General features: G+C 40.6%; 1 protein-coding gene across 1 annotated transcript in view; it reads right to left on the minus strand.

Annotated features, from left to right (window-relative positions):
• Nucleotides 1–2,920: 2,920 nt before the first annotated feature.
• LOC311034942 (protein TEX261) overlaps nucleotides 2,921–20,838 on the minus strand; it is a 53,048-nt gene continuing 35,130 nt past the window's right edge. Inside the window, exon 7 of the transcript XR_014599654.1 lies at nucleotides 2,921–2,957. The gene's annotated coding sequence lies outside the window, so the exon portion shown is untranslated. The remainder of the gene's footprint in view (nucleotides 2,958–20,838) is intronic.

Raw genomic sequence — 20,838 nt, forward strand, 5'->3', positions numbered from 1 at the left:
TACAAGCTCACAAGCTTGTGAGCTTGTAGATCTGCTATTTTCAAATATTTAGTACTTTTACTTTTGATACTTTAAGTACATTTTGATGCCAACACTTTTGTACTTTTACTCAAGTCATTTTTTAATTCTGGACTTTTAATTGTAACAAAGTATTTTTATATTGCAGTATTGGTACTTCTACTTAACTTAAGTAAAGAATTTGAGTACTTTTTCCATCACTGTCGTCAACCCCCCCCCTGCCCCCCCCTCTCTCTCTCTCTCTCTCTCTCTCTCTCCTCATTTCTTTCAATGTCATTCTTGTTCAGTTCACATGATTAAGTGCGTTTGCATCTATAGCGGTTTAACTCTGTAACGTCTGTGTGTGTGTGTGTGTGTGTGTGTGTGTGTGTGTGTGTGTGTGTGTGTGTGTGTGTGTGTGTGTGTGTGTGTGTGTGTGTGTGTGTGTGTGTGTGTGTGTGTGTGTGTGTGTGTATAAGGACATAGCATAATGTATATTATGCGTCATCCAGGCCCTGCAGCAGAGGGGTGAAAAGTTCACATAGGATGACCGCCCCCTAGTGGCCATCCCCAGGGATAAAAACAGACGTGGAAAACAGCAGATCTACACGCTCTACAAGGCTTCACAGTGAGCTTGTAGATCGCCTATTTTTTCCTGTCTATTTGAAATAGGGCTTAGCTTACACAGTCAGACTGTTGGTCTAGATTCAGTCCCAAGCTGTCCCTTAAACAGGGACGTGCACAGATAGACTCTAGGTGGCGCTAGAGCACCTGCCCTTTGCCCTCTTGACCAGAAGTGCCCTTTTTTTTCCTTCTTTTTTTTCAGTTTACAGCAGGGGTCTTCAAAAGGGCTCCGGGACCCCTAGGGGGTCCTCAGAGTTACTACAGGGGGTCCGCCAAAACTTTATGTGATATGATTTTTCTTTTTACCATAACCACTCGAAACCTAGCATCCCTTTTCTGAGGAGAACTTTAGCCAAAAATAGCAGATCTACAAGCTCACAACGCCTCGAGCTGCGAGGCGTTGTGGGCTTGTAGATCTGCTATTTTTGGCAAAGAGGTATAGGTGTAGAGGGAAAAAAGAGCAGACCAAGTAAACAAAAAAAGTATAATTTACTTGAGCACCTGCCCCTCAAAATGTCTGTGCACGCCACTGCCCTTAAATGTAGTGGAGGCTAAAGTACAATATTTACGTTTGAAATGTAACGGAGCTTGGAAAAAACTAAACACACCAAAAAACAAAAAAAAATGTACTTCCGTAGCCTACAGTACTCAAGTAAATGTACTTAGTTACTGTCCAGCAGAGTACTGTTGTACTGGAATACAACACATGAACGTACATTAAATGAACATTTGGCAACAAGGAGGACAATTCATTCTCATGTTGCATCATTCAGTCTTTTTTATATACTTTGTTTTATTTATTACCGTTTTACATGAAACGACCAGCAGATATGTACATGTGCACGCACGCGCGCACACACACACACACACACACACACACACACACACACACACACACACACACACACACACACACACACACACACACACACACACACACACACACACACACACACACACACACACACACACACAAAGTGGTGGAAAAAGTACTAAGTAAATGTTTTACTTAAGTAAAAGTATCAATACTGCAATGTAGAAATACTCAAGTAAAAGCCTGGAATTCAAAATGTACTTGAGTAAAAGTACAAAAGTATTGATATCAAAATGTACTTAAAGTACCAAAAGTAGAAATAACTCATTATGCAGAATGTGCCATTTCACAAGTTTCCAATTGTATAAAATGTATTCAAATCTTTTGAAAATAGCAGATCTACAAGCTCACAATGTGTCGCATCGCGACGCATTGTGAGCTTGTAGATCTGCTATTTTCAAATGGCCGAAATGCATATAGGGCTGAAGTGGTTACTGTGTGTTTTGTAATAATAATCCAAATCTACAAAGTAACTAAAGTTTTCAAATAATTGTCATGGAGTAAAAGTATAATATTTGTCTCTGAGCTGTAGTGGACTAGAAGTAAGTACTTTGTACGTTACTTTCCACCACTGCACACGCGCACACACACACACACACACACACACACACACACACACTATAGAGCCTACTTATATAAGACCTATGAATCTCCACAGTGGGAGCAGATTGACAGAGCGCCCACGCCTTTGAACTTCAGAGGACCTTGTGATTCCAGGAGAAAGGCTGTCATGTACACACACACGCACGCACGCACACACACACACACACACACACACACACACACACACACACACACACACACACACACACACACACACACACACACACACACACACACACACACACACACACACACACACACACACACACACACACACACACACACACACACAGTACTTATCCTTACTGTCAGGTAGAAACCTTGTATGTAGGAAACTGTTTGTTTTCAGGATGTATAAAATAGAACCTGGGTTCCAATGGATCCGATGTAGTTATTATTTAGTTAGTTAGGCTGTTGTTAAAATGTTTCATTGCGGTTCTATATCTATTAAACACACACACAGCCACTCTTTGGGGAAAACAGAAGAGAAGATTATTCAAAATGTTAAAAAACACATTTTTCTTTCTAAACATTTCAAAAATTGCAGATGTACATGGCTTGTAGATCTGCTATTTTTGAACGGCCAACGTATATATGGGATAAAGTGCTTAAAATGATTGTGATGGTGTGTTAACTCATTAAGACCTGAGGCCATTCTTAAACATTTTTCTAAATCCTAACAGTTTTTTGAAAAAAAATCTAACACATTTTTTTTTCAAGATTTTTCAAAAATAGCAGATCTACAAGCTCATAGCGCGGCACTCGGTGCCGCGCTATGAGCTTGTAGATCTGCTATTTTTGAATAGCCAAAGAAATCTAAAGTGACACAGATGCGTTCCAGGTCTTAATGGGTTGTTAACTAACTTTTGCTGTAACTTCCCCAAAGGACCCCCCCTGCAACTGTTTTAAATAATTTCAAACTCTTGGATTGACTAAAATATTTATCGAGCATAATTATATTCGAGCATAAAATATTTAAGCTTATTTGGCGTCACGGCTCTGTCTCATTTAATTTACTCCATGTAAGCATGAATTATAATAAATGATTTGACAAGTAGATTTCACAGGGAATGGAATGAAATAGACCCCCATAAGAGAATCATAAGCAGAGCCCACAGGCAATCAGTGGTGGCTTATCCAACTCGAGGTGCTGAAGCACAGGCCAGGGCACCAACCTTTGGGGGGGGGGCACCAAACGGTGTGAAGAAAAAAAAAAAAGCCGAAATGTAGAGCGTCCTCTTTTTTTCCAGGTGCAAGTAACAGTTAATTGGACGAATTAACTGAGATAGGATAATCTATTTTCAGCTCTACAAGTTCAAAACTACTACAAAGCTACTTTTGCACAACACCTTTGTATAACAAAGTATAACATAAGGTTGATTTAAGTGTTTAATCAATGTAGTTGATTATTAAAACAAATCTATTACAATTCATATAAAATATGAAATAAAAATAATCCCCCAAAACCTGCTTCTTGAAGGTTCTCAAAGGTTCTCAAAGGTTCAACTAGGTTCAACTGAACCTTTCCTTAATTTTTTCTTCCATTTTCCTCACTAATTTGTGAACCCAGGTACGATGTTTGTTTGTTGCGAGGGAACTCAATTTATTTATTTTTTGTGTGTCGTCTCTCCGTCGCGGTACATTGTTTGTTTGTTGCGGGGCAACTCATCTAAGGTGGCCAAGTTGAAATATGGAGATACGTGGTGTCTGCCTGACAGCGATGATATGCCTGTATATAAATATAAATATTATACGTATGTATCATCTCATGATGTAGTATATGGCCATCTATTGATGATGGGGGTATTCTGTATTTATGTCCATGCACATTAACATCACTATAGGGCCAGCCTTATGCAGCCTGCCATGTTTTTACCCTGCTGGAGTTTTTTTAATTCTCAACTGGAAAACAAACTAAAAAATGAGTCTATAGGATTTCATATAGGTTTGATACAATTGCATTTTCAGTTCCTTAAGAGCTGGAGAGACAGGTAAATTCCTGTTACTGAACAAACACTCTATAGTAATGATTACTATCACAATATAGAGCTATTTAACACTGTTACTGAACAAACACTCTATAGTAATGATTACTATCACAATATAGAGCTATTTAACACTGTTACTGAACAAACACTCTATAGTAATGATTACTATCACAATATAGAGCTATTTAACACTGTTACTGAACAAACACTCTATAGTAATGATTACTATCACAATATAGAGCTATTTAACACTGTTACTGAACAAACACTGATGATAACTATCACAGTAGCTACTCAAACCTTTTATTAACAAAAGCTAACGACGGCACCTTCAAATAAAGAGTGATAATGTAACAGTGTTACACGTAGATAAAGCTCATATACGGTATCATTTGACCCCCGTACGGAAGTAGGTCTACGTCTCATAAAAAATGCACACAGTGACATATGGCATGCCAGGCACACACACACACACACACACACACACACACACACACACACACACAGTGACACACCCGCGCACGCACGCACGCACGCACGCACGCACACACACACACACACACACACACACACACACACACACACACACACACACACACACACACACACACACACACACACACACACACACACACACACACACACACACACACACACACACACACACACACACACACACACTAATGCTTCTTAAAAGCAGATCCATTACGGCCCACTTTATAAGAGCCAGGGGTCAACAGTTCAACACATCTGCTGCTGTTGCCATGGAAACTAGCTGTGTCTGCCCCCCATAGGCTGACGTCAGGCAGAAAAGCTCTTATCTCCATAATTAAACTTTTTATTCTTTTTTCTAAATGATCTCCCTATACGTCATCATACGATAGTGTCGCGCAAACATAGTGGAACATTTACGATCTAACAGTACAAGCTCACAGCCTGTTCTGAGTTTGTAGATCTGCTATTTGACACGAGAAAGTGACACTGGTTAAAATATATATTATTTTCCTGCTGTAATAGTGTTTACTGGAGTATTTCCAATTTTCAATGCTTTTACTTAAAGTAAAATATCTGAGTACTTTTTCCACCACTACAGTTCACTCTGCAGTTCACTCTGCAGTTCACTCTGATGTTCACTATGCAGTTCACTCTGAGGTTCACTCTGATGTTCACTCTGATGTTCACTCTACAGTTCACTCTGAAGTTCACTATGCAGTTCACTCTGAGGTTAACTCTACAGTTCACTCTGCAATTCACTCTACAGTTCACTCTACAGTTCACTCTGAAGTTCACTATGCAGTTCACTCTGAAGTTCACTATGCAGTTCACTCTGAGGTTCACTATGCAGTTCACTCTGCAGTTCACTCTGAGGTTCACTATGCAGTTCACTCTGCAGTTCACTCTGAGGTTCACTATGCAGTTCACTCTGCAGTTCACTCTGAGGTTCACTATGCAGTTCACTCTGCAGTTCACTCTGAAGTTCACTATGCAGTTCACTCTGATGTTCACTATGCAGTTCACTCTGAAGTTCACTATGCAGTTCACTCTGAGGTTCACTATGCAGTTCACTCTGCAGTTCACTCTGAGGTTCACTATGCAGTTCACTATGCAGTTCACTCTGAAGTTCACTATGCAGTTCACTCTGAAGTTCACTATGCAGTTCACTCTGAAGTTCACTATGCAGTTCACTCTGAGGTTCACTCTACAGTTCACTCTGCAGTTCACTCTGAAGTTCACTATGCAGTTCACTCTGAAGTTCACTATGCAGTTCACTCTGAAGTTCACTATGCAGTTCACTCTGAAGTTCACTATGCAGTTCACTCTGAAGTTCACTATGCAGTTCACTCTGAAGTTCACTATGCAGTTCACTCTGAAGTTCACTATGCAGTTCACTCTGAAGTTCACTATGCAGTTCACTCTGAAGTTCACTATGCAGTTCACTCTGAAGTTCACTATGCAGTTCACTCTGAAGTTCACTATGCAGTTCACTCTGAAGTTCACTATGCAGTTCACTCTGAGGTTCACTATGCAGTTCACTCTGCAATTCACTCTGCAGTTCACTCTGATGTTCACTCTGCTGTTCACTCTCTAGTTCACTCTGTAGTTCACTCTGCTGTTCACTCTCTAGTTCACTCTGTAGTCCACTCTGTAGTTCACTCTGCAGTTCACTCTGAAGTTCACTCTGTAGTTCACTCTGCATCTCACTCTGTAGTTCACTCTACAGTTCACTCTGCATCTCACTCTGCAGTTCACTCTGCAGTTCACTCTTTTAAGTTCACTCTTTGCTGTTCACTCTGCTGTTCACTCTGCTGTTCACTCTGTAGTTCACTCTTCATCTCAAGGTGTTTCAGAGTCAATGTGCAGGTTGTTTTACTCTCTGTGAATGTACTGTTCAGCGCTGAGGAAGACGTGTTAGTTTTACAAAATCAGTAAGTCAGGCAGAGCTAAGTCTGCTTGCCTTGCATATTAAATGTTGTGAAATGTCTAGAAAAATGTGTTTTCATCTTCAGTTAGTAAACTTAGGCTCCCTTATGGTGCCATATCCATACTACATAAAGTCTACCTTATGGTGCCATATCCATACTACATAATGTCTACCTTATGGTGTCATATCCATACTACATAATGTCTACCTTATGGTGTCATATCCATACTACATATTGTCGTATTCACATGAAGCATGTCCAAATGAAAAACACACACTGACCTAATTACTGTGTGTGTGTGTGTGTGTGTGTGTGTGTGTGTGTGTGTGTGTGTGTGTGTGTGTGTGTGTGTGTGCGTGCGTGCGTGCGTGCGTGCGTGCGTGCGTGCGTGCGTGCGTGCGTGCGTGCGTGCGTGCGTGCGTGCGTGCGTGTGTGTGAGACCGCAGGCTCTTTTAAAGCAGCAGAGAAGAAGAGAGAATGAAGACGTGTCATTAAAACCTCTCTCTAGGCTGTTTACTACATGTTTACTATTGTTCTTTATTGTTTATTATGTTTCAATAGGCAAAAGATTACAGGATTATGAAACATAAACGTTGCCATTTAGGGCTGCAAATATACATTGTTAAATAAGTTATAATTGTTTTGTTTAATCAAATCATCTCGAAGCATAATTGTTTTTTCACTTAAAATACGGTATAAATGAACCGACGTGAACACAAAAAAAAAAAAATATATATATATATATATATATATATATATATATATATATAGGACCTACAAGCTCACAATATGTCTCAATGTGAGCTTGTAGATCGGCTTTCTTTGCTATTATTGAAAAATTGGAAGAAAAAATAAAAATCTAGATAAATAAAAGAATAATCGAATAAATCGATTAATTCTATTGAATTGTAGCACCCCTATTATTATTATACTTTTAACTGTAGTCTAATAAATAAATAAAAATCTATATTCTATCAAATGCTAGTTTAATATGTGTTCTGTAATACGCCTATATAAAATGTAGGACGTTTAGGAATTTAGGAAAATTGTGGAATATAGACACCAAAAATGTGTGATTTTCTTCTCAAAGACTTTTGATGTTTGCAGTGATTGCGTCACCAAAAAAAAAAACCCAAAAAACACAAGCAGGGCTCTGTAACTGGCAGAGTGTACAACCTCTCTGAGTTAAATGAACACAGTGCAGTTTTTTGGGGGAGGGGGTGGTCCCAGAGATACAGGGTAATGGTGTCAGATGGTGGGGGTCCGTGGGGGCCTAATGCATATCAACCTGGTTGAAAGAAAGAGGTTGAGAATGACTGAATTAGGCAGTTGGTTTGTGTAAATTATTCATGATTATGTCTGCAAACACAGAGAATAAAAGCCAGAGAGAGAGACACTCCACTCCACTTTGCTTTTTATCCATTTGTCACTCTGAAAGTGTACAAATGTGACCAAATGGACCCGTAAGGGTCCATTTGGTCACATTTGTACACCTTCAGAGTTACATTTTCGTTGAGGATTTTTAGTGTGAGGCTGAAATAAGAGAGACATGCTTGCGGTCAGCTTGCTATGGGACATCATTTAACTCCTGGACTCTGCATGCCGGACACTACTACTACTGCATTTAAACCAGGTGAGATATTTCCTTTTATACTTCTTCTTTTGTTTTGTTTCATATCGCATAAATATGGTTATTATAGTAGATCTAAATAATAATCACACTGCTTTATTTTGCAGTGTAAAATGTGGCCCAGGACTTACAATATGACTATTTTATTTTTTCCTGATGTGATGTTATTGTTTTTGTTATATGAATACAATTATGATTACATATTTTAATTATTACATTGTAACTTACTAAATTAACATTTTCAGAAATAGCAAAAGTAATGTATTGTTGTATTTGAATTTAATGTTATTAGTTTTTATTATATATTTGTATTATTACATTATATTATTTATATATCCATATTTCATACGCATGCAATAAAGGGAGACAATAATAAAGATAATTAGAAATTACATTTTCCGATTTATTTTGCCTTCTTTTTTTCAGTAGAAAATACTGTACACACACTGTAAAATAAATCCTGAGTATTTATTCAACCCGTAAGGTTCCATTTTTCACACTCTGAGTTAAATTAACACTTATGATTTGAAACCTGTATCTAAAGATTTCTACTTTGTTATGATTTTTTTTTCTCGTAAATTAACACCTTAACTGCATCATACAAGAGTGTCACACAAAATACTGAAAACAGCAGATCTACAACCTTGAGCTTGTAGATCTGCTATTTTCACTATTTTAAATAGTTTTTAAAATCATAATTTGGACATACAAGGTTTTCGAGATTCAGGTCGACTATAACCCTTCTTTTGAAGCCGTAACCAGTAAAAGAAACGGTGTTCTCTACGAGCCGGGGAGGTTTTTTATATATATATATATATATTTACAGTAGGGTTAGCGCTGCACGGCTAGGCTAGCAGAGGTCCCAGCGCGCGGTTCATTCACGGTTCAGTGGCGGGCGGAGCGTAACGCAGTGTGACGGCACAACCTTTACTGTAAGCACCACAGCACATAATATCAGAGAGGGCTGACCGAGCCCTGAACCCAGCGCTAACACGGAGCAAATTAACATCACCATCACCATACTAAAATAGATCCTTACCTCTCTCTCTCTCTCTCTCTCTCTCGCTCTCTATCCATCTCCCTCTCTCTCCCTCCCCCTATCCATCTCCCTCTCTCTATCCATCTCCCTCTCTCTCTCTCTCTCTCTCTCTCTCTCTCTAGCTCCATCTCCCTCTTTCTCTCTCCCTCCCCTATCCCTCCCTCCCTCCCTCCCTCCCTCTCTCTCTCTCTCTCTCTCTCTCTCTCTCTCTCTCTCTCTCTCTCTCTCTCTCTCTCTCTCTCTCTCTCTCTCTCTCTCTCTCTCTCTCTCTCTCTCTCTCTCTCTCTCTCTCTCTCTCTCTCTCTCTCTCTCTCTCTCTCTCTCTCTCTCTCTCTCTCTCTCTCTCTCTCTCTCTCTCTCTCTCTCTCTCTCTCTCCCCTCTCTCTCTTTCTCTCTCTCGCCCTCACCCCCCTCTCTCTCTCCCTCCCTCCCCCCTTCTCTCTCTCTCTTCATATCTCTTCTAAAGCCGGGCGGGGCAGCACAACACATCAACTGGATGTCAGGTTGTGTTAGCTCGTGCATGCATAGTAAAATGTATCAGCATGGATACAAAGTACTGTCCTCTACAATGTACAGTTTACTATGTATGTACGGTGCATGCATAGTAAAATGTATCAGCATGGATACAAAGTACTGTCCTCTACAATGTACAGTTTACTATGTATGTACGGTGCATGCATAGTAAAATGTATCAGTGGTGGATACAAAGTACTCTACTCGACATACTAGTTGAATATTTATTCTGCTAACAAGTGAAAGTTGCTCTGTCAAATGTTGTACTTGTGGTTAAAGTACTGGAGTATTGGCTTTAAAATAATGATGTATGCATTCAAAATTTGTTATGCTTTTAAAACATAGTGAAGTATTCAAAAAGTGCAAATTACAAAGTATGTTTTCGGTTTAATATCAATTCAATTTAAAGTAGCGTTATTTGTATGAGAAAACATAAGTTTACTGTACATTAGTGTCAAAAACATAATAAAACATTTTCTTTGATATATCACTGCCTTGCTGTATCGAAATATAGCAGACATTACCCCAAATATTTAAAGATTTTCCAGACATTTAAAAAAAAATATCACACTTGTTGATCTACTACTTTCACTATTTGAAATAGCGCTTACAGTAAGTGGTCAATTCACAGTGTACTTCCTAGAAATAGTACTGAAGTCTCAAAAGTACAATATTTGTTTTTGAAATGTATCCAAAATAAACACAAGCAGTGTTGATTTTGACATTTAGTTTTAGTCATAGTCTTTTGAATGAAATTCTATTTAGTCTTAGTCATATTTCAGTCATCTGAAATGTTTTAGTTTTTGTCTAGTTTTAGTCGACTAAATATCATAAGATTATAGTCTGCTAAATCTACAGTTGATTTAGTCGACTAAAATGTATTGTGGCGGATCTTGATGGCATCGCAATGGCTGATTTTTCACTTGGTTGCATGCTGAAAATAGCAGATCTACAAGTATGCGTTGTGAGCTTGTAGATCTGCTATTTTCAGAGTGCAACCAAACATGAAATGAATTGTCTTTTAATTCTACTGGATCTCTTCTCCACTAGTCCCTCAATAACATTTTAGTCTTGTTTTTATTTGTTGACCAAATGTAAAAGGTAGAGGCAAGCTGCAGCGAATAGTTAACTTAGCCTCACAAATCATTGGGAAGAGACAGAAACATTTAAGCTGTACCTATAAGGAGGTACTTCGTAAAAAAGCTGTCATGATAGCGAACGACCCCTCTCATCCACTCTGCAGGGAGTTTGAACTACTTCCCTCTGGTAGACGGTACAAAGTACCAAAAACTAATCGTAACATTTTTTTAAATTCCTTCATCCGTAATGCCATTAAGGCACTAAATGATACAATGTCTCGCTAGATTTGTTGTTATTTCCTTTGTATTTGCCACTGTTGTCCTGCACTTTTTTTTTTTGCCATGAGAAAAATGTGTTGTTGCTGATGTTGTAACTGTTTTTTTTTTTTTACTGTTGTTGAGACCGAAGACACATTTCCACACGTGGACAATAAATGAAACTAACTAACTAACATTGTCAAAATATTTAGTCTTAGTTTTAGTCGTCGTAGCTTAGTTTTTATTTAGTTTTATTTAGTTTTTATTTAGTTTTTATTTAGTTTTATTTAGTTTTTATTTAGTTTTATTTAGTTTTATTTAGTTTTTATTTAGTTTTTTAACTAACATTGTCAAAATATTTAGTCTTAGTTTTAGTCGTCGTAGCTTAGTTTTTATTTAGTTTTATTTAGTTTTTATTTAGTTTTTATTTAGTTTTATTTAGTTTTTATTTAGTTTTATTTAGTTTTATTTAGTTTTTATTTAGTTTTTATTTAGTTTTCGTCAGTGAAAAAAAGGGAGTCGACCAAATTTTTTCGTCATAGTTTTAGTCGAGGAAATCAACACTGCGCTCTAACGTAAAGCGGAGATACAAAACAAAATAAAAGCGTTCTCATCAGATCTCTATCAGTGTGTGTGTGAGTGCACTGAGCGCTGTAACGACGCTCTGCCCAGCCGACTGAGAGACATCGCATTATCCAGCCGCCTGACCGCCCGCCCTGGCCTCCGTCTCATTCCTCTGGTTGAACACAATACAGTAGAGCCTCTTTTATTGACGCTCGGGTGGTGCCTGCCCCACCACCACCGCGGAGAGGGTTGTGGGTTCGAATCCACCGGGGAACCGTGGTGGTGCATCCCGCTTTGCCAAATCGTCTTTACAAACACAAGTGAGCCGTGTTCAGGGGGGGGAGGGGAGGAGGAGGGTGATATTTGTCACTGTCAGTGGTGGAAAGTAAAAGTATCAATACCGCAATGTAGAAATACTCTGTAACAAGTAAAAGTCCGGAATAAAACATTTACTTGAGTAAAAGTACAAAAGCATTGGTATCAAAATGGACCAAAAAAGTTAGGCAGAATGTCCTGTTTCACAAGTTCAAAATGTATAAAAAAAACGTTGGAAAATAGCAGATCTGCAAGCTCACAATGTGTCGCGATGCGACGCATTGTGAGCTTGTAGATCAGTTATTTTTGGCGAAGAGGTTTGGTGCAGAGGGGGAAAAAAAGAACAGACCAAGTACAGAGCCAAAGGTCAAGTTTACAAAGTAGCCTATTGAGGATTTAAGTGGTTAAATGTCTGGAAAATACACATCAATCCAACATATTAATAGAATCACGTGTAAAAGATTTACACTAGTCTAAGAAGTTATCTTTGAAACCTATGAAAAAGTGTGACTCATTTAGTGCCAGAGTTTCTGCCCACACTGTCTGCCCACACTGCCAAAGTTTTTGAGCGTTTCTACTAATCTTTCAAGACCCACAGAATATGTTGCTCTATGACGACGGAAACACCAAATATCTCAAAAGAAAGACGAGAGTCTCTACTTTAATCGGGGACGAGAAGTGTGTCACCGCGATGTCCCGTTCTTTAGTTATTGGCAGTTTGAATGTAGCTTTTCACCCAAAAAAATAAAATAATGAATGAATAAAATTAAGCGTTGTATTTACCCATTAAGTACCCATTAAGACCTGGACCGCATCTGTGTCACTTTAGATTTATTTGGCTATTCAAAAATAGCAGATCTTCAAGCTCATAGCGCGGCACCGAGTGCCGCGCTACGAGCTTGTAGATCTGCTATTTTTGAAAAATCGTGAAAAATGTTTTTTTTATATTTTTTTCAAAAACTAAAAAAATGTAGATTTTTTTTAAAGAATCGCCTCAGGTCATAATGGGTTAAATGACGTCACATAGACGTCAATGGCACCCCGGGTCTATGCATCAGCCCATCAGCCAGGTGATGATGGAGTGAGAGGTGGAAAGACTCGTAGAGGAAGGAACAGCCGGGTGACAGTTGTAGGCCAGCAGTAAAGCTGAGGCGGCACAATCTGTGCCGTAACATCCTAACATGTGCCCGCTCAGCGTTATGAGACCCTATGGACCTACGTATAGCATGATGCAGGTACCACTGTATCAGCACAGAGACTATACCTTCAGCCATGATGACCATGACACATACAGGACAGCAGGTAAAGAGGGTTCAAACCTTACAGGAAACGTACCCGATCTCAAGGTAAGTTTCACATCCTTACAGTTCCTTATACGCTATTGGTTCTCAGAGTGAACCAGGGGTCCTTGAGGGAGTTCCAGGGGGTCCCCTAAAGCTAAATGATGGATAGTTAGGAACCAATTATTCGACCCTTACGGGTCTGTAACTCTGAGAGTGCACACATGGATCCAAATGGACCCTTATTGGTTCCATTTGTACACTCTCAGAGTTACATTAACATTGATTTTACAACATAAATTGGGGTACCAGAGATAGAAATGCCATTAAATGGGGGTCCGTAGCCTAATAATGCATGTTAAACTGGGGGGTCCTTGAAATTTAAATGGTTGAGAATCACTGCTAGAGCCGTAGAAATCTTCTCTTATGGGGGTCCCTGAGGCATATCTTTTCAAATGGGGGTCCACGGGCTAAATAAGTGTCAATTTGGGGGTCCATGAAAACGTTTGAGGACCATTGCCTTACGGGGGGGCGGGTAACCCTTATGAGCTACAGACAGTACTACTACCAGACACCAGGCTCTAAATGTCTCAATGGAAGAGTATAGACCACCTCTAACCACTGCACATATACTAGTTATATGTGGTATATATACTCTACCATACAGAGTGGTTAATATAAAGCTGTTTATTAAGTCCTGAAGTGTATCTTTAAACAGTAAAGGAAGGGGGCTGCAGTCATTAGTTCAGAGTGTGTTCAAACAGCACCATACTGTATGTGAACGATGTGACGCTGCTGCCTGAGGGTCTGCTATTCTTACGCATGACATGGTACTAGTGACATGTTCCTCTGTTTGACTGTGTGTGTGTGTGTGTGTGTGTGTGTGTGTGTGTGTGTGTGTGTGTGTGTGTGTGTGTGTGTGTGTGTGTGTGTGTGTGTGTGTATGTGCACACACACATACAGTACACAAACACACACACACACACACACATACAGTACACACACATTTTCCTGTGCGTTAATGCAGCTGTCCTCTCCATCACACCATAGAGCTCATATTCTATACCATCGGCCTCTATAGAACACACACACACACACACACACACACACACACACACACACACACACACACACACACACACACACACGCACACACACACACACACACACACACACACACACACACACACACACACACACACACACATCCCCTACGAGGTTGAACTTTAGGACCATGACGTGGTGACTCACGTTGTCGCCTCCTGTTAGCTTAGTGTGACATCATGACGTGGTAGACAGAGAGGTGGTGAGGCTACGTATCGTCGGGCAGAAACGTTGTGTGTCGGTACGTGTTACACAAAAAGTGGCAAAAACTGTAGATCTACAAGATCACACAGTGCGTCGTTAATTTGAAGTGAAAGTGTTTGAGTGTGTGTGTGTGTGTGTGTGTGTGTGTGTGTGTGTGTGTGTGTGTGTGTGTGTGTGTGTGTGTGTGTGTGTTTTATAAATATTGAACCAATGGAAAATTAACACCTAAGACCTTTAAAAACATGAAAACATGTCACTTGTTTTTAGAGGGAGAGAGAGAGAGACACACACACACACACACACACACACACACACACACACACACACACACACACACACACACACACACACACACACACACACACACACACACAGAGAGAGACACAGAGAGAGAGAGAGAGAGAGAGAGAGAGAGAGAGAGAGAGAGAGAGAGAGAGAGAGAGAGAGACACACACACACAGAGAGAGAGAGAGATACTGTATTACTGTATGTGAGACTATTAGACCATGTAGCCTGATTTATACACAATGTGTCGCATGGTGACACATCATGGGCACAGGCACACACACACACACACACACACACACACACACACACACACACACACACACACACACACACACACACACACACACACACACACACACACACACACACACACACACACACACACACACACACACACACACACACTGAAGGATTGGGCCCTTAGTGTAACGTACGAGATGAGTGTTTTTTTTTTTAAGCCATGAGTTGAAGAGGTGAAATGTCAGCTCTCCTTAAAGTCAAACAATATCGCCTCAGCTACACACACACACACACACACACACACACACACACACATATATCTATCCACACACACACACACGCATGCACACATTTTCTATATCTATACGCACACAATTGACGTGGCGTAGCACTGTGTCTATTAGCGGTCAGACACACAGATCATTGAACACAGTGTTCATTTATCCTGGTGTAACTGTGAGGGTCGTCAAACACACAACACATTGTTTTACAATGCCCACTATTACCATATTAATTAAGCCTATTAACCAATCAGCATTAAGGGATCGCTTCAGACAGACCATACCAGACAATGGTTCTGGTTCTCTCTTTCTCACTCTAACAGGTGCCATGACAATTATTTGACACGTGTTGCCAAAGCACAATTACAATTACGACTAAAAACATGGAACAACGTGTGCAAATTAAATAAGTAAAATAAAACAACATTCTTCCAGACGCAGAAGTATGAGACATTTCTCTGCTTTCCTGTCACACTGTACGTACAATTCAGGGCCATTTATTTATCTCACATTTTGCAGAGAATTGTCCCCCTGATATTTGTGTTGTTTTTACATAATGTTAGTGTTCTCTCTATCTCTCTGTGTGTGTGTGTGCGTGTGCGTGTGTGTGCGTGCGTGCGTGCGTGCGTGCGTGCGTGCGTGCGTGCGTGCGTGCGTGCGTGTGTGTGTGTGTGTGGGGGGGGGGGGGTTTATAGGTCATTCATCCCGTCCTGGGGGCACGGAGACACACAAACAAAATATACATTAAAAAAAAAAAACACACACACACACACACACACACACACACACATGCGCACACACACACACACACACACCAATATACAGGGGACGCAGGAGGGTGGGGGGGGGGGGTTTGAACATACATAGTTCCATTGGGATCTATGTGATGAAGAAAAAAGAAAAAACTCAGACATCTACACTTCATGGAGCACATTTGTTGTACCGAATTCAACAAATTAAACAAATTAACCAAATTAAGGTAAGAAAAACACCCAAAAAGTAATGCGTTCCCCTCGGCTCTAAAACGCCCTCTGCGTCCTTACCAACATACATGCAGACAAGTGTGTGCATGTACTGTATAGGACGCTGCATGGCTTGCCTGTGTTGCGTGTACACGCGTTTTAATGTACTTTGTATACAATAGGCACATGCCCATTAATGCATTATACAATGGACACGTGCACACGCGGCGCACACACACACACACGCAGGGACGAACGCGCGCACGCACGCACGCACGCACGCACGCACGCACGCACGCACGCACACACACACACACACACACACACACACACACACACACACACACACACACACACACACACACACACACACACACACACACACACACACACACACACACACACACACACACACACAGGTGTAATGTACACACGGCTCAATATCTATGTGTGCTTTTCAAAAACAGCCAGATGAGCCCAGATATATCCCGTCCAATCACAGTAAGAAGAAACATGTCCCGTCCAATCACAGTAAGAAGAGACATGTCCCGTCCAATCACAGTAAGAAGAAACATGTCCCGTCCAATCACAGTAAGAAGAAACATGTCCCGTCCAATCACAGTAAGAAGAAACATGTCCCGTCCAATCACAGTAAGAAGAAACATGTCCCGTCCAATCACAGCACAGTAAGAAGAAACATGTCCCGTCCAATCACAGTAAGAAGAAACATATCCCGTCCAATCACAGTAAGAACAAAAGTACTGGCATGGAAATGCACTCAAAGTACCAAAAGTAAAAGTATTCATTATGCAAAATGTTCCGTTTAGAGTTTTCAAGCGTATAAAATATTTTGATAATAGCAGATCTACATTGCAGTATTGATACTTTTACTTAAGTAAAAAACTGTCAGTACTTTCTTTCCACCACTAGTTATAATATAAGTGGACTTGGCAACACTGACTGTGGATCCGTTCAGGTCAGTCACTATAGCAGCGGTCATCAATGAGGTCAGTTTCAGCTCCAGATCAACTTGGTGAAACACTTTAGTTGTTCCAACATGAATAAATCAACACCATCATTGTGTTTTACAGCCAGTAGCCATGCACACACACACACACACACACACACAAAGCCGTGCACACGCACACAAAGCATTCACAAGCCATGGTGTGGTCCAGCCATGCAGTCCTTAATGCATGGTTTAGCGTGAGACCATCATCATGTCAATTATTCATTATGAACATGTTAATTATTCAATATGCTCATTAGGTGATTGGTGGGCTGCAGAGACCACGGCCACTGCCAAGAACAGGGACACGTATGTCATCAGCGGATGACATCATCCTGTCTGTCTGTCTGTCATATTAAAACATTATTCCATTACGTATCGTATTATGTGCATTGCTGATGAATTAAGTACAATGGACCACGATGGAAACCATAATTTTTGCATAACCTTTGACACCCTCCAGATAAATGCGGGCTAAAATCCTTGATTTTATGGGCTAAAAACGTTGATTTCGCGATACAATATGCAAGGTTTTTATGTGATTTTATGCAGTGGAATTGCAAAAGATGCAGGAAATTGCCAAATATGCGGAAATATGCGAAGTTCAGAAATACACAAAATATGCGTAAAGTTTTGAAATATGCGTAAAGTTTGCACGGACATAATATGCGATTATGCTCCCTTTTTGAATAAAGAATTAGCTCCGCATAATCTGCGCCATTTGGCTGATTATGCGACGAATTGTGCGATCGCATAATCACATTTTATCTGGAGGGTCTATCTACTACCTGTACTGTTAAAGGACGACTTCACCCATTTCAACCTATCTTCATATAATAGGTCCTCACTAATGCTCATGATATAATGATAAAACAAAATTCTAATCAGTCTGTGTCTCAGAGGAGCGCTGTAGACAGTTCAGAAACCCGTCTACCAGTGACATCATCGATGGGGAAACCAAGCTAATAGAAACTGCAGGCTTTGTATTCCTGGAAAGTTGCAATGCAATAATAGATCCCATTGTTCATTGTTGCCTTAATAAAAATCAGAATAAGAAAATTGTAATCTTTTTGAAAAAATAAATCCTGCCTAACGATGATGTCACTGGTAGACGGGTTTCTGGACTGTCCACAGCCCTCCTATGAGACACAGACCAAAGTAGAGTTTTATTTCAAATCATTTTATCATGAGTATTAGTGAGGACCTATTATATGAAGATAGGTTGAACATGGGTGAAGTCGTCCTTTAACAATCATGTTAATTAAGTATTCAATCAACCAATGTCTGTCTGCCCCCCCCCCCGCCCCCCCACCAGGCAAGACACTGCGTTCAATCCGACTACAGAATCAATCAATCTCCCACAATGCAACATGAGAACCCTATTACCCCCCCTCACCCTAACACAGTGTAGACCAGAGAAGCACTTCAGATAAAAGCTGCATCAGAATATATTCTGCATCCATCAGTGTTGCCAGATTCTGTGAGAGAAACAAGCAACCAGGTCTAGGAAAACCAGCCCAAAAGAAGCGACTATGCGAGCCACATGAGCACTTTAACATGTACAATCAGCTATTTGAAAATAGCAGATCTACAAGCCCACAACGCGTCGCGTGCGACGCGTTGTGGGCTTGTAGATCTGCTATTTTCAAATAAAATCTTGCGGGGAAATTATGGTAAGCAGATCTGGCAACCCAGGCTACCATGTTCTCAAGTACGGTACTACAGTTTGAGTTTCAGGTATTTGAGTGTCCATGTTTCAATGTGTTATAGTTCTACTCCACTACATCTCAGAGACAGTATGGATTTATTTATTTTGTACTTTGTAGATTTAATGCAAAACATACCTTTTACTTGTAACTGAGTATTTCTACATTGTGACCTTGATATTTTTACTTATATAAAAAAAGAGTGTGTGTGTGTGTGTGTGTGTGTGTGTGTGTGTGTGTGTGTGTGTGTGTGTGTGTGTGTGTGTGTGTGTGTGTGTGTGTGTGTGTGTGTGTGTACGTTAGCGTCCCGCAGCACTTGTGTAGCGGGCGGTCCCCATTAGCATCTACATAGAACATCACACACACACACACACACACACACACACACACTGGAGGTCAGGTGTGTGTGTTTCACGTTAAACAAAGATGCACACACAGCACTGGCCTGTATGTGACCTTTACTGCAAACTACACTATATGATGTGACCCACTTAGAGTTACACGCACACACACACACACACACACACACACACACACACACACACACACACACACACACACACACACACACACACACACACACACACACACACACACACACACACACACACACACACACACACGTTGCTTGGTTAGTGTGTAGTCAGCAGTGTGTACATGTGAGTTCTTATCATCAGCATTAACAGTTAAAGTGCTGCTCGGTGTAAATGTGTGTCTGTGAGTCCATTAGGAAGTGACCTCACTGTGTGACCTCACTGTGTGACCTCACTGCTCGTTGTGATGTCATCAGCACGGCCTCGTCAGGCCCGCTGGCGGCTAAATGGCCTTAAAGGACGACTTCACCCATTTTCAACATATCTTCATTTGTTCCTCACTAATGTTCATTATAACATGGTACCATTTTCTCCTTCTACCAGTGACATCATCGTTAGGCATGTTTTTTCCCTGTTTTTTTATTTTTTACGTGAGAACAATATAGCTTTCGTTATACTATGCTAACTTCCCAGGAATTACAACTCCAGCAATTTCTATTGGCTTGGATTCCCCAGCTATGATGTCACTGGTAGAAGGGTATCTGAACTGTCCACAGCCCTCCTCTGAGACACTGAGTGAGTAGACAGAAATGGTGCCAAATAATGAGCATTAGTGACCAATTATATGACAGTATGGGTGAAGTCGTCCTTTAACTTTTATTTGCCGTTTGTCTGTCTAAGCTTGTCTGTCTACAAGCTCACAACGCCTCGCGCTGCGAGGCGTTGTGGGCTTGTAGATCGGCTATTTTTGGCAAAGAGGTATAGGTGTAGAGGGAAAAAAGAGCAGACCAAGTCAACAAAAATAAGTATAATTTACTTGAGCACCTGCCCCTCAAAATGTCTGTGCACGCCACTGGTATTGTACAGCCTGTTGCTCTTGAATGTGCTCGTGCGTCTGCAGACACACAATGAACAGAACTGTGTGTGAAAGCGCTGTAAATGGTTCATTTATTTATCACCTCAACGTGCTTTACAACGTGTGTTACATTCACACACACACACACACACACACACACACACACACACACACACACACACACACACACACACACACACACACAGAGTGCAGAAGCAAGGCACCAACCTGCTCATCAGAAAGGTTTGGAGGTTTGGAGGCGTGTGGAGTTCAGCGTGTTGCTCAGAACCCGTCGGTCAGAATCATCTCCATCGTCACATCACAGGTTCACTGGTGGAGAGAAGTGGGAGAAAACATGTTCTTTTTGTGTCTCTCCATACTTGTGTAGTTTCTGTGAGAAGAGAGAGGATGGAGGTGGAGTAAGAGCAGGAGAGAGAAAATAAAGGAATCAAAACCACAGAATAGAAA

The sequence above is a fragment of the Gymnoscopelus microlampas genome (assembly GCF_963454915.1).
Source record: "Gymnoscopelus microlampas genome assembly, chromosome: 19".
Lineage (NCBI taxonomy): Eukaryota > Metazoa > Chordata > Actinopteri > Myctophiformes > Myctophidae > Gymnoscopelus > Gymnoscopelus microlampas.